Here is a 13993-nt window from a genome sequence, read left to right on the forward strand (position 1 = left end):
TGCCTAAATGGTGCCTGACATAGGACATTGCAAGAAGCATTTGTTGCATGAATGAATCTGATTAGTGGCAGGGCTAGAATTAGAGTTCTCCAAAACCTCCACTATTGTTCCTTTACTATTGACAGGAGTTGCTCTATGTTCTCATGCACCGCTAATTTTCCTTTGTCGTTTCTGTTTTCTGGATGCAGTATTGGTTTGTGAAGGCAACGCCAGTGCGCCTTCTCCACTGGGGGGTTACTGGAACCCCCGCCTCATAGTGATACGAGGGAGGAAAGGAGGGTGTGTTTGTGGGGTCTCCTCTCTGAGAAACTAAAGCTGATGCCCATCGATTTCCCAAGGATGTGAAGGAAGAAAGTTCGATGGTCCCCGCTGCCGAGCGAGTGTGCAGGTGTCATTTAGGGGGTGTAATTTGCTAGAGAGGGGCCCTTCTCTGCTGGGCGCCTTGTCCCCGCAGTCCCGCACCCGCACTTTGCCAGGTTGGGCAGGGCTCGGAAGCCCCTAACCGCATTGTCACCGCCGGGTGGCGGGCTGGTTGCGGCAGGAGGCGGGGCCGTCGTCTGCACCCCTCCCGGACACTGCGGCTAAGACAGAGCCAGCCCAGCCTCCGACCATTGACTGGCCGCGGGAGTCGGGCGGGACTTGCCAGGGGCGGGGAGGGTAGGGACGGGGCGGAGCGGTCGAGCTGGGAGCTCGCTGCTGGGGCGCTGCGCTCAGACTGGGGCGGGCGCTCGGGCTGCGCGGGCTCTTGGCCGCAGCAGCTGCAGCGGCAGCATCAATAGCATCTTCTCTTCCTTCCCTTCCCTTCCACTTCTTTCTCTCCCTCCCCCTGTTCCTCCTGCTCCTTCTCTTCCTTCTTCCCCTATCCCACTCCCCCTTCCATTCATTCACTGGAGGGCATTATTAGCTCTCCAGGTCCTGGAGCAGTGGCAGCAGCCGACCAGGGTGCGTCCAGTTTCTGCGCCCAGGTAAGAGATCCGTCTCCACCTCTGTTGAGTATGAGGCACCACCTCTCTTTCTTCTCTCTTGGTCTCCGCGTAGAGGGAGCCTCGCCCTGGAAAACGGTGGGAATGGGGAGGGGATGGGCGCCCTCTGTGCCTTGGAAACAGGCACAGGTTGACCGAGCTGTCCGGTCTCCCACCTGGCGGAAGCATCAGTCTCTTTCTCTCCAGGTGTCACCACGGAGCTAGGAACCGGGCGCTGAGCTGGACTCTAGATTTGTAGAAGAGCCTGTGACCTTGTTAGGGGCCACTTTGAAATGCCAGGAAACTTAAGTCGGGTTAGGATACGAGTATTGACAGCTAATATTACCTGAGCTGCAGGGAGTTCGAGGGTGGATATTTATACAAAGATAATGGAAAAAGGAATTCACGGGGGAGGATTTTTGTTTTTTCTGTCCAGCTGCAGAGAACTGCACATTGGCGAATGAGGGAGGGAAGCCTTGTCACTTTCAAATCATTTTCCCTGTAATTATTCCAGAAACAGCTGGAAGAGGGGAGATTGTAAATATATATTTCAGAAAATGGAAATCGATGTCTTGTGATGTTGGAGGGCGGGGCACGAAAATGAGTTTGGTTGAGCTTGAACGTCCACATAATCTTTTTTTCTTTTTGAACGATGAAGGTGGAAAGATGCATCCACAGAGCATTTATTCTTTCCTTCTTTTTCTTTTTAAGGATTTTTTCTTGGAGGTGGGGGCATGGTGGGGAGCTGCAGTGCTGGCTGTTTTCCTTCCCCACCTCCTTTTTTTGTTTAAGGATGGAAATTTCAAGAAAGCGTGTGCGAAGGACCGGGAGTGGGGAGGTGTGTGTTTGGGTGTGGGGAGGGGCCACCGCGTGAGGGGGCGGTGTGCGGATAAAGCGGCTGTAGTTAGAAAAACCATCCTTGAAAACTGGAAATCAATATTATTCTGCCTAGCATCAGGGAACATGAAAAAGCTTTCATTAGCAACAAGCCCGTTGGTGACAATTGCTGTGTACCATCTGCTGTAAGCCCTTAGCATAGTGCTTCCAGGACGTAGACCCCTTAAAACTGAATCAGTGTCAAGGATTTTTATTTAAATGCATACACACACGCGCACACAGAAGTACACACACATATAACACACTATATACATAATGTTAAAAAAGGAATGAATATTTAAAAGACCAGTCATTATTTTTTCAGGGTTTGGATATTATGGTACGAATGAAAACCGTAGTGCAAAACAAAGAAAATATTGTTGGATGTTATACAGTTTTGAGTGGGAGCAAAGTGTCTGATGATGTTGGAAAGGAACTCACTTAAATGTTAAAGGTATGATTTATTTAAAAACGATCGGTCCAGGAGAGGAAATGACTGAAAACTGAAATTAAGGTCTGCAGCCGTACTGAGGCGATGGAGAACAAAGCCTTTTTATGTGAGTCACATTATGCAAAACATCCCATGCATGAGGTGCAGGTACCAGCCCAGTTTAAAAGCACAGCTCTGTGACCCTGTCATTTCACTGTGGGTAATTATGATTATTTTGGCAGTGAAAATATATTGAATAAATAAAAACTTCTTAGAATGCATTTGATTTTATGCCCAAGGGGAACATTACAGCCTTTTTCCTGAATCTGACACAGAACACCGGTTTAACTAGGCAATAGGTGTCTGTATTTTGATAGGAATCCTTACTCTTTTGAAAGGAATCCTTTCAATCACCACCCCCAAAACATGCCCCCCTCAAAAAAAAAAAAGATGAAAGGCACTTTTTTTCAATAAAGAATATTATGTGTGTGTGTGTGTATTTTAATGTTGATTTCCTGGTGATTTTACCTGATTATTATAGGTTTACATCTATATTCATGATTTCCGTAAGATCAGAGCCATTGTTCCTTTGGAATCAATGGTACATGTGATTTATCAGTTCATGGTTCATCTACTCTACATTTTTAGTATTTTACACTGTTATAATTTTATTTCATTCCCCCAATTTTTTTCCCCATAAATACATAGGAAAATGCTTAACATATACCAGAGATCCAAGCAATTTTAAAAATAAGCTTCATTTTTAAAAAATAATATTTTGATTATATTAATTTTCTTTTTGTTTTTCTCGTTTTATTTTTTTCTCCCCTTCTTGTCAAATAACCTTTTTCTTCCTGGCTTAGCCGTTGCTACTTTAGGTTTCTAATTATGTCTCTGCTACCAAAAACAGAGCTTGTGTTCTCAGGAATTTTGAACTCAGGATTTGTTCATTCTCTGCAGCAACTCTCTCTGGCTAACTCGTTTATTAGCACCTTCACAGGGAGGAGAGGGAGAAAGAATGTGCTGAGAGCGTGACCCAGTGAAACTAGTACAGCCATTACCTCATCATAGTAGGTGCTTCAGATTCACTGAAAGATCAGGCATCCTCTCAATGGAAAACAAACACCTTGAGAAGGGAGCACACCCTTCTCATGGCATAAGGCCTTTTCTTCCCACAGCAGCCTCTATTAATGTTGTTCTACTGAGGTCAGACAGATATTTTCTCTTTTATGTATTTCTTTTTAGGGATCTTGAACTCGGCCAGAAACATGGAGACAGATATGAAACTTGGCACAGGATCCTCTAAGCCTGAAGGAATAATTTCATTCCTTTACCACTTTTGGTTTAAATCAATTTGCAAATTTTCTAAGTGTCAGAACAGAGAAGAAAAATACTTGATATATTTTTGCATGTTGTCTTATACATATTTAGTGCTGAATTTTACTAGCTCTTAGATAAGAGATTGGATGGCTATGTTTTTGAGAAATATAGCTGCATTGTTGACATTTACAATTAAATATGTATTGTGTTTGCTTAAATATATGTGACAATATGTCTATCCTACATCATTCATTGATGTCCATGTAAGCTATGAAACCAAGTTGGCAATTTAATATTCAAATTGATCACTCTAATTATTGATTTCTTTTCAATGCTTAATTTCCTCTTGTCAGATTAATATAAATAATCTGAAATAACAGTTACAGTAGATGATAACACTGCCCCCAGATCAATACTATATTCCTTAATGCTAAAAGTAGTCATTTAGGTAGGTCATGGTAAATGTATGAACCTGAAGATAAGAGTTCTGAAAGAATTGAAAGCTCTTTTGTCTCTTCTATGAGTTAAAGATGCTTATAAGCTCTTAAAGTCATGTCAGTTCCTCTCAGATGTTAGATCTTTTTGCTACGTTGATTCTTTTGATGCCTTTACAATTGCCATTGCCATGATCTACTTAATCTAGGCTTTTCTTCTCATTTTTGGGTAGTTTTTTTATCATCCCACTGATGTTTTTCCTCCCTTCAACACCATTCTTTTAAATCTCATATTTGTGTGTTAGATTTACTCTACTTTTGGTCTTTAGTCTTCCACTCTGTTACTCTCTTGATACAAATTCAGCCTTTACCTTCCATTTAGGAGAACATTTATTCACATTTATTGACTGATTCATTATGCACCCATTACATTTTTACTATATGCAAGACATCATACTGGGATTTTATGGGGAGATACAAAAGAAATAGCAGACATGGCTCCTAGCTTGAAGAAATTTGCAGTAAAGCTAGGGGCATTTGTTTCTTTTATAATGGGGAATAATGAAGAAGTATACACACAAGAAGCTGTTGTATTTCAGACATGACACACAAGCACTAGAGAGGGCATTTAGACACAGAAGCAGTGCCCTAGGGCCCCACAGACAAGCTTTTAGGCACCAGTCGTGTGATGTCCCACTACCTTCTTTATTCCATATATATCTTTTTATTTTTTTGAGAAAAGCACGGATGATAAAACATAACTATCTTTGGGTGTTCAATCATATAATTACATATGATAAAATAAAATATAACCATCTTTGAGAGTGTTTGTGTATATATACATGCAAAATGCCAGTACTAACAGTCTTTCTAATGCTTCACTCATATTCATATAAAGATGTAGAAAGTTGTGCCATTAAATGCTGGACAACACATGAAAATTCCAATTTAGAGTAATCTGAGAAACATCTTTTGAGATTCTTAAGGAATTATCAGTACCAGGAATTGATTCCAGATGCCAAAAGCAGTTCAAACCTATAAAATAAGAAGTGGTACACAATGGGTCAAAATCGAGGGACAGGGTATTAGAGTTTGGATGAGTGGGTGGTGGTGGAGGTAGGTGAGGAACAAAAGCAGATTATCAGCTGTTGATAGATGTCCACTTAGGAAGAAGAAGAGACAGAGAAATAGAGATGAGCCTTTGTCTAAATGGGTGGAGAAGAAAGAGATTTTATTTTTTATTTTTCACATCAACATAATATTTTGTCCCCAGCCCTCCCTTGTCATTCCTTTGAACCAAGGGTACTTCCTTCTAAAATTTTGTTTATTGGAAGCAGTCTGTAGTGAATTTAAAGTTTGAAAACAATGAATAAAATTAGCTGACTTTTTATGGAAAAAATCCCACTTTGAATATAATCTTTGAACTTAATCTTTCTAGTTCAAGAAGAATAAACTTTTCTTGGAGTGGTACTATCTTAACTGTGATACTTTTATTTTTAATTCAGTTTTACTGAGCTGTATTCACATACCATACAATCATCCATGGTGTACAATCAGCTATTCACAGTACCATCATATGGTTGTGCATTTATCACCTCAATCAATTTTTGTACATTTTCCTTACACCAGAAAGAATAAAAATAAGAATAAAAATAAAAGTAAACAAGAACACCCAAGTCATTCCATACCCCTCATTCAACCCTATTTTTCACTTAGTTTTTGTCCCCATTTTTCTACTCACGCATCCATACACTGGATAAAGTGAGTGCAATCCACAAGGTTTTTATAATCACACTGTCACCCCTTGTAAGCTACATAGTTGTACAATCATCTTCAAGAATCAAGGCTACTGGGTTGTAGTTCAGCAGTTTCAGGTATTTCCTTCTAACTCTAGATATTAGAGTTATTCGTTTTCTAGACGAAACTCTATTTCGTCTCATTTTGCATCTCCCTTTTGGTCAAGAAGATACTCTCAGTCCCACGATGCCGGGTCCACATTCATCCCCGCCTTCCCTCTTCCTTTTGTTCTTTTTTTTTCCTGTCTACCTAACTTCCTTCCTTCTACCCTCCTTCTCTCTTTCCCTTCCTTTCTTCTTTTTTCTTTTGTTCCTTCCATTCAACTTTTATTGGCAAAATAATTACTAATGATTACAAAATGAAAATCTAACCTATTCTTATTGGAATTGATTTTCCATTATATCTATATTTGTCGCCTAACATAAAGTTTTATGCAAACTTCTGCTTCTCAGAGCTCCATCCCTATCTTGTCCCTTTGAACAATCTTTTCCTTGTAAACTAGTCCTTAATCAGGCTTTCTATGTCTAAAAGCCTTTCTGAATCAGGAAGAAAAGTTAATACCTGTTTCTTCCCATTAATTTATGCCCAAGTTTATCCATGCCTTATCTTGCAGATAATTTCTCATCTCAACTCTGTCCTTACCAGCCTTCCTTAGTTTAAATGTATATATATGTATACAATCTGTAAGCAAAAATGGTACATTTATACAACTAATTTTTTCAAAGTGAAAAATTTGGTTAACCAAACCAAATATTTATTATTTTCTTCATCAGATACAAAACAAAATGGTTTGATTGGTTTTTAAAATTAAATTGACTGGTCAAAGTCATTATCTGTCAGGCAACCATTACCTTCATTTTAAGCTAGTTAACTGACTCCAGTAATGTATACCTAATAAGTTGAGTACTGACTATTCTATGATCAAACAGTAAATGTTAATCTATGTTTTATTTGGGTATTGAACCTCTCAAAATTGTAATTTGGTCTTTCATTAAGATTCTAAATTTTAGAAAATAACCATATTTTAAACAATATGCTTCCTATATGTTGTTGTTGTTTGCATGAGACATCATGTAACTGATTAGGCAACCAGATTTGTGTACCTTGAGTTTCATTGTGGTGGTGATGATATTGGGGTTGGGGTGGTGGTGGGGGATATAATAATCTTGTAAAGCAGAAGCAAAGTTAGCCTTTTATATGTATGCTTTTTTTTCATAGTGCATATCAAATTATTATGCAAGCAATTGATTTGAAGAAAATTAGAAGTTATACTAGAATGTTCTGCATAAAAATATTTGGTATTAAATACAAGTTTATGGGAAAAAACAATGCCAGAAGCATTCATTAATAATATCAGATTGCATGAATTTCACACTGTTACTGTATTTTTCTATTTGGAATAATGTGGTTCAGATTCCATTGTCCATTACTAAAATCTAATCAAAATAAAATGAAAAGCTAAATCTTTTGCTCAAAATCAGAGCATCTTCATATTGATCAAAATGCCTTAAATTGGCATGCCAACCATTTATATTTATCTTTCAGGGTGTGCAGGTGGCACTGCTTTTGTGTGGTAAATGCAGTTGATCTTCATTTAAATAGCAAAAACCAATATGGTGGAAATTTAGGGATTGTGCTGCCAAGAAAATACTAAATAGTAAATGTCGCACTGAAAGCGAATCTCTTATGAAACAATGAAGAGAGTGTGGCCTAGGGTTTTTATAAACGTACTTTGGTCACTGTTATTCATACTGAAGCTATACCTCTTTTACAGATTGCATGATGAAAATGATTATAGAGCATTGAGTGGCTTTTGGTGAAACTGAGGTTCAATAGTTTGTTTTCCAGGTTTTTACAGCTTTCAAGCTCATTAGCACCATCATTTTTCTTTTTTTTGTTTTGACTAGGAATGCATTAAATGAGGGGAATTGATAGCAAAAACTGAAAGTTATGACAGCTTCATACAATCCTGGGCATTCTCACTGCCCTATTTCAGTCCCTACCCCAAGAGTACCATGAGGGGTTGGAATAGGAAACCAGTTTTCCATTAAAATGCTGTTATTGAAAATGTGTAAAGTGATATTTAATAGTCTTCTCCATTTCCTCCCTGATATTTATAGTTTGCATAATAGAATAGCTCTTTATGACCTATTAATCTAGTGGCTTAGAAGGATTGTATGCTTACACATCTGGAAACATAAAATGTCATTAAATGTAGTCTTTACTTCCATGCCTCTGCCCTTTGACAGAAGGGACAATGATTTTCAAGACTTTCTTATACATAAATCCGAGGATTTTTGATGGGGAAGAGGGACCTTGGAGAGCAGGTGGTGTAAACTGTACACCTAAGTAAATTGGGGCTGTCAATACCTATATATACATATACCTAACATAGGTAATCATGGAACTAGGCCTGAGACCCAGTTATTCAGCCTCAAACTCAGCATTTGATAAGGGGTGCCAATGATGAACCATCTCATTTTGCAGCTTCATTCCCTTTTCTAGTTATACGTATCTCTTCTCTGAGCTAGGGGCTGGATACGGTGTCAGTAATATGTGCCCAACTTTGTGATTCAACTGTGACTTTTACATGGCTGTAAAAGAGGGAAGGACTTAGAATTCTAGGGCCTTTCCAATCAGCTACATGGGTAGATGGGATTTAAACAGATCCAGGAAACACAGGGTTGCAGCTCCAAGGCCATTCCTGTGGCTTGTATGTCTTAGGATGAAGGTCTAAAGTCTCTGGGTATGAATTCCCTGACCTAAGGGACTGGGAAAGCCAAGGAGCTTTTTGCCGAGCTTGAACTATTCATACAGATATCTCTGGACTGATTGACACTATTTAAATATGGTCTTCTGTATAAGGAGATTACAAAAAAAATAGCCAGGTTGAAACTTTTTAATGACCTTTAGCACCATGAATTTTTCTCATAAACAGCTTTCTCTTTGTGTTTCCCCCAGCTAACATTTACGTCTGAAAGGAAGTGAACTAGAAAGGTTGGGGCCTCTGTGTTTGTGCGTTTCCCACTTATCTTCCTGCTCTTGTACATCTTCCTGTTTCTCTACCTACAGTTCTCTACTCCCTTTGTTTTGTGCATCTTCCAGTGAGACAGAAAATGAAAAAGGAATTAGGTGTTGCCATGGTTACTGTGTTCAGTAGCACTTCACCTGCACCCACGCTGCTAAGGTATTATAGAAACTTGAGTTGACAAATATTTGAAAGGCATGAAGAGCATCGTGGAGGAAAGAAATTAAGCAGAAACAATGCTTACATATTTAATGAGAAACATATTCCTAGTCACTAAAACTGAAACTATACCACTGTCTAGGTAGGGAGTGAAGGAATTTTATCACCCTTCTGTTGTAGAATGTCATATACGCCCTAATTATTTAGATGAACATGTTTAATCACCCATCCGAATTGGAGTGACTGTTTTTTATCACTGATTAGATGGAACAAAATTCCTTAGAATATTTTCCATGCACATTGGTGAGAGAATGGGCTGTGCATATTGTCTTTCCCTGGAGGGTGTTTGTTTTGAGGCGTAAATCAAGTAAAAAGTACATCTTCATTGCACATCAGGATTCTGTACTTCTTGAATTCCAATCTGTTTAAATAGGATATTGTATGCTTTTCTTCTTAGATGTGGCTTATTGAATTCAGTAGTCTAGAAAATCTAAATGATCTGAAAAGAATTAAAGTTATTATCTTTTAGTAAATGACGTTCTTACCTGAGAAGTATTCACTCTTTATGTTTCTCTTACACTTAAATATCAAGCTAGTTAGTCATAAGTAGTTCAAATATTATAGTCAATGATGCATTCATTTATTTATTTAACAAATGGTTCTTGGATCCTAATATACAGCAGGTACTTTTTGAGTTAAGGGGACATCTAGGCAAATGATATAAATTCCTGCCCTCATAGAGCTTGCGTTCTAGTAGTGGGAGACAGAAGTCAATATGTGAATGAAATAAACAAATAAATGAATGAAGATTTCAGACACCATGAAAAGCTGTAAGGAATATAAAACAAAATTATTTGATAGGAGCCTGACCGGGATTGAACAGGCCACCTCTGGAGACATGAAGATGAGAAGTAGCCATCCTGGTGAACATCTGGGGAGAAGAGCTTTCAAGAAAGAAGGGGCAGCAAAAGCAAAGCCTTCAGGTGGGAAGAAGCCTAGCATATTTGAGAAACAGATAAAAACAACCCAATGACATGGGAGCATAATGAACCTAGTGAGTAGTGGACGGGAGAGCAGAGTGGATGCAGGCAGCAGGGCATATTGGTGCTCCTAACCACGTAAGGAACTGGACTCTTATTTGACTTGAAAAGCACTCTAATATTTGAGGCAGTGAAAGCAGAATTCTTTCGAGAATCTCATAAAAGCTTTCAAAGATTAATTATGTCCTCTAAATCCCTGTAGATATATGTATTTCTTATTCACTAATGTGTTAAATCACAAGAGAGAAATAATTTAGAAAATCAGAAATCAACGGTGAAGACTAGTTTAGACTTTCATTAACCTGATCTGATATAATGCTGCAAACTAATGTAACCCAAATTGTGTCATTTCTTTGGATGTTGGAGAATTATATGTATAAGTAATTTTAAACCTTTTTAGTCTTTTTGGACCTAACACTAAGTATTTTTATGTATTTTTAGTTTTCTGGTGAATATGGATATTTTGGTAATAAGCCTAAAGGATCCTGAGAGAAACATCTGATACTTTTTTTTTTTTTGGTTGTTTTAATCTAAACTGAGAAAAGTGCACATCCATGTTTTAGAAATGTAGTCACAAAAATTATTCCACTTTAAATATGAATCTGTTCTTTGGTTTTTTCTCTGCAATAGCTTAAATTGTAAACAAGGTCAGGTGCCAAACAGCACCTGTTTGGTACTGAAATGTATGAAGAAATAATAGTGTAACATACATTTTACTTCTTAGAAGTGATGGCAGAAATATCCTGAGAATTTGGTAAGTGAGCCCATGTGCTTTCAAGGATCACATGTGGACTTAAAGATCATTGTGCCTCTCCATGCACATGCACTTGCTTATGTTGCTTATAGGAAAGTATTTAATGCACTTTTCAGATAGTTACAGACCTGGTGTTATGTTCTATTGACCTCAGCGTTGAACTCTGTGCCATACATTTGATTAATCATGCTTTTTGGCATAATTCAAGGCTGTTTCTCTAGAAAACAAAAATATTAATTTTTTATTCCTTCATAGAGAGTTATTTACTGGGCATTTTCAAAATATCATATAATTTAAGAGCGATTAGTATTTTTATTTTATTATGAAGTATTGGATTTGCTGTTGATTTTTCTTCAAATTTCTTTCCTTGACTTCCATTTTGTTTTATTTTTAAGATGACTTAACTTGTGATGTAAATTGCTTTAATGTGAAACCGTCACACACACGAACACATATATCAGACTTGCAATTGCTCAAATTAAATATACAAAATATGAATAGCAACCAACACCCAATTCAAATATATGAAATTTCAAATAGTGCTTTTGGGATTATATTCAGATGTGGGCTATTAAATGTTAAATATCAAATATAAAATAAAATGTTATTTCAAAAGATTGACAAAAGTACTTTAAATAGAAACAAGAAAGGAATTTATTTCTATATATATAGAATCATGCTTGTGCTCTGGAATATAAAATACACAGCATGTTGCCCTCCTTTTCTACTTTATACCCACTAGAGATGCAAGATGCAAAAAACATATATATTTAAAGACTATAAAGCTTGATAAGATAAATGCTGAAGTACAATTTGGCCTATAAGGACTATGGAAATCCATAGGAGGAAGATTTGTCACCAATGCCAAAGTGACAGGGAAAGACTGTATAGGAAGTAGCATGTGCAATGTGGTGGCACAAGTGGCTGGGGAAAAGCATCCCAGTAGGATAAGAGCAAAAGTAAATGCAGTGAAGTGACAATAAGCAAAGCAAACAAGATTGATTGCAGTGGAGGGTTCTTTTTGGAGAAGAGTGGAAGGTGGATGGGTGGTTTTGGATTTGGAGAGGTCCTTAAATACTGGGCTTAGTAGGAATTTTGGTGTTGTCATGAAACCTTTGGAATCAGTGAAGGATTTTCAGGAATATGGGGCTTTAAGATTAGTAATACAAATTGGAGGGGAGATAGTGGCATGTCTGGAATTTCTACATGAGAGGGGGCACAGAGACACTGATCTATTTAGAGGGACAATTGGAAGCTGTGGTTGTACACATTTTTACATAAGATTGAGAAAATATCAGTATCAAAGAATGGAGGTGTGGGGAGTTAATGGAGATAGAGTGAGGAATACTACCTTTGAGACCTTCAGAAAGAGACTTCAGGAAGCCAAAAGAGTTAGAAGCTGTGTAAAAACTGTAGTCAGGCAATGAATAATATGGCCTTCTGTTGGGTTATGGCATGTAAATGCAAAATATTTATTTTTAAAAGGATATTGTATTTGGAAAACAAAGCAAAGAACTAAGGACTCATTTCTATTCAGCTCTCTCTGATTCCCAGTCCATATTGGAAGTGCATACATAACTTCACAAATTAATTTAGTAAATATTTATTGAAAATTGATGATGTGTGTGTATCTAAGTAAACACAGATTTTTTCCAAAATATCACAGGCACATTTTTGTTAGTTATTTATTTCTAATTTTAAAGATTTGCTTTTTAAAAATGTTTAATGTTTTTATAATTAATATCACATAGTAGGGGTTGGCAAACTTTTTCTGTAAAGTGCCAGATAGTTAAATTTTTTGGCTTTGAAAGTCACAGTCTCTTTTTCAATTACTCTACTCTGCTTTTGTAGCATGAAAGCAGCCAGAGGCAATATGTAAACAAAAAGGTGTGGTAGTGTTCTAACAAAATTTCTCTACAAATAAACAAATGAGGGACCCAGTTGACCTGTGGACTGTTGTTCTAGTTTGCTAATGCTGCCAGCATGCAAAACACCAGAAGTGTATCGGCTTTTATAAAAGGAAGTTTATTTGGTTACCAAGTTACAGTCTTAAGGCCATAAAGTGTCCATCAACAAAGGTTTCCTTCACTGGAGGATGGCTAATCGTGTCTGGAAAACTTCTGTTAGCTGGGAAGGCACGTGGCTGGCATCTGCTCCAAAGTTCTGGTTTCAGGACATTCCTCTCTAGGCTGCAGTTCCTCAAAATGTCACTCTTAGTTGCACTTGGGGTATTTGTCCTCTCTTAGCTTCTCTGGAGCACGAGTCTGCTTTCAATGGCTGTCTTCAAACTGTTTCTCATCTGCAGCTCCTTTGCTCTCTTCCAAGTGTCCCTCTTGGCTGTAGCAGCTTGCTCCTTCTGTCTGATCTTATATAGTGCTCCAGTAATTTAATCCAGACCCACCCTGAATGGGTGGGCCAACACCTCCGTGGAAATTATCCAATCAGAGTCATCACCCACAGTTGGGTGGGGCGCATCTCCATGGAAACACTCAAAGAATTACAATGTGATTAACACTGATAGATCTGCCCACACAAGATTACATCAAAGATAATGGCGTTTGGGGGGACATAATACATTCAAACTGGCACAACTGTAATTTACTAAACCCTGGTATATAGTATCATGATTGAATGTGAATCCAGGAAATATCTTTGAAATTATAAGAACCATACTTTTAAGAGGTCACAAAACATGAAAACTAAGTAAGTGCATACAACCACTTCCATTTATGTAGACCCATAGGGGGAATCTTTAGATTTCTCCTTAGTCAGAGCTTATCAGAAACTGGAAAACTTTTTTGCGTAGGCACTGGTTATGTTTCTGTTTTTTTTTTCTTGACCTTTAGTAATTTCAGATTAAAACTTGAGTCCCACTTCAAATAACTGTGCGGAGCCTGTAGTAAACGTTCTACATGTGAACTTTTCCCCCTTTATTTTCTTACTTATGATTTCCTTTTGTTGTTATTTCTTTGAATCCTCTTTAGAACAAGGTAAGGTATAAATAAAGATATATTCTTCATTTTCATCAGAGAGCCACTTTTAATTAAAGTCTGTGAGCAATTCTTCCTTTCTAGTGGTAAAAGGTGGCAAGGCATTTCAATCATGTTTTACTGTTAAATTAGGGCAGATTGTCTCAGTCTTCTTAATCAGTTTGCACAATTGAAATTATCTTCTCAAAATTAAACTGTAACAT

The 13993-nt window shown here is 37.7% G+C and overlaps 1 protein-coding gene across 2 annotated transcripts in view; it reads left to right on the forward strand.

The window, feature by feature from the left end:
* The first annotated feature begins 766 nt into the window (after positions 1-766).
* MAP2 (microtubule associated protein 2) overlaps positions 767-13993 on the forward strand; it is a 291614-nt gene continuing 278387 nt past the window's right edge. Inside the window, exon 1 of one of the 2 annotated variants that reach the window (XM_037849208.1) lies at positions 767-965. The gene's annotated coding sequence lies outside the window, so the exon portion shown is untranslated. Of the gene's footprint in view, positions 966-9867; positions 9990-13993 lie in introns of those variants that run through there. The other variant, XM_037849209.1, reaches the window with a different exon arrangement.

The sequence above is a fragment of the Choloepus didactylus genome, chromosome 9 (assembly GCF_015220235.1).
Source record: "Choloepus didactylus isolate mChoDid1 chromosome 9, mChoDid1.pri, whole genome shotgun sequence".
Taxonomy (NCBI): domain Eukaryota; kingdom Metazoa; phylum Chordata; class Mammalia; order Pilosa; family Megalonychidae; genus Choloepus; species Choloepus didactylus.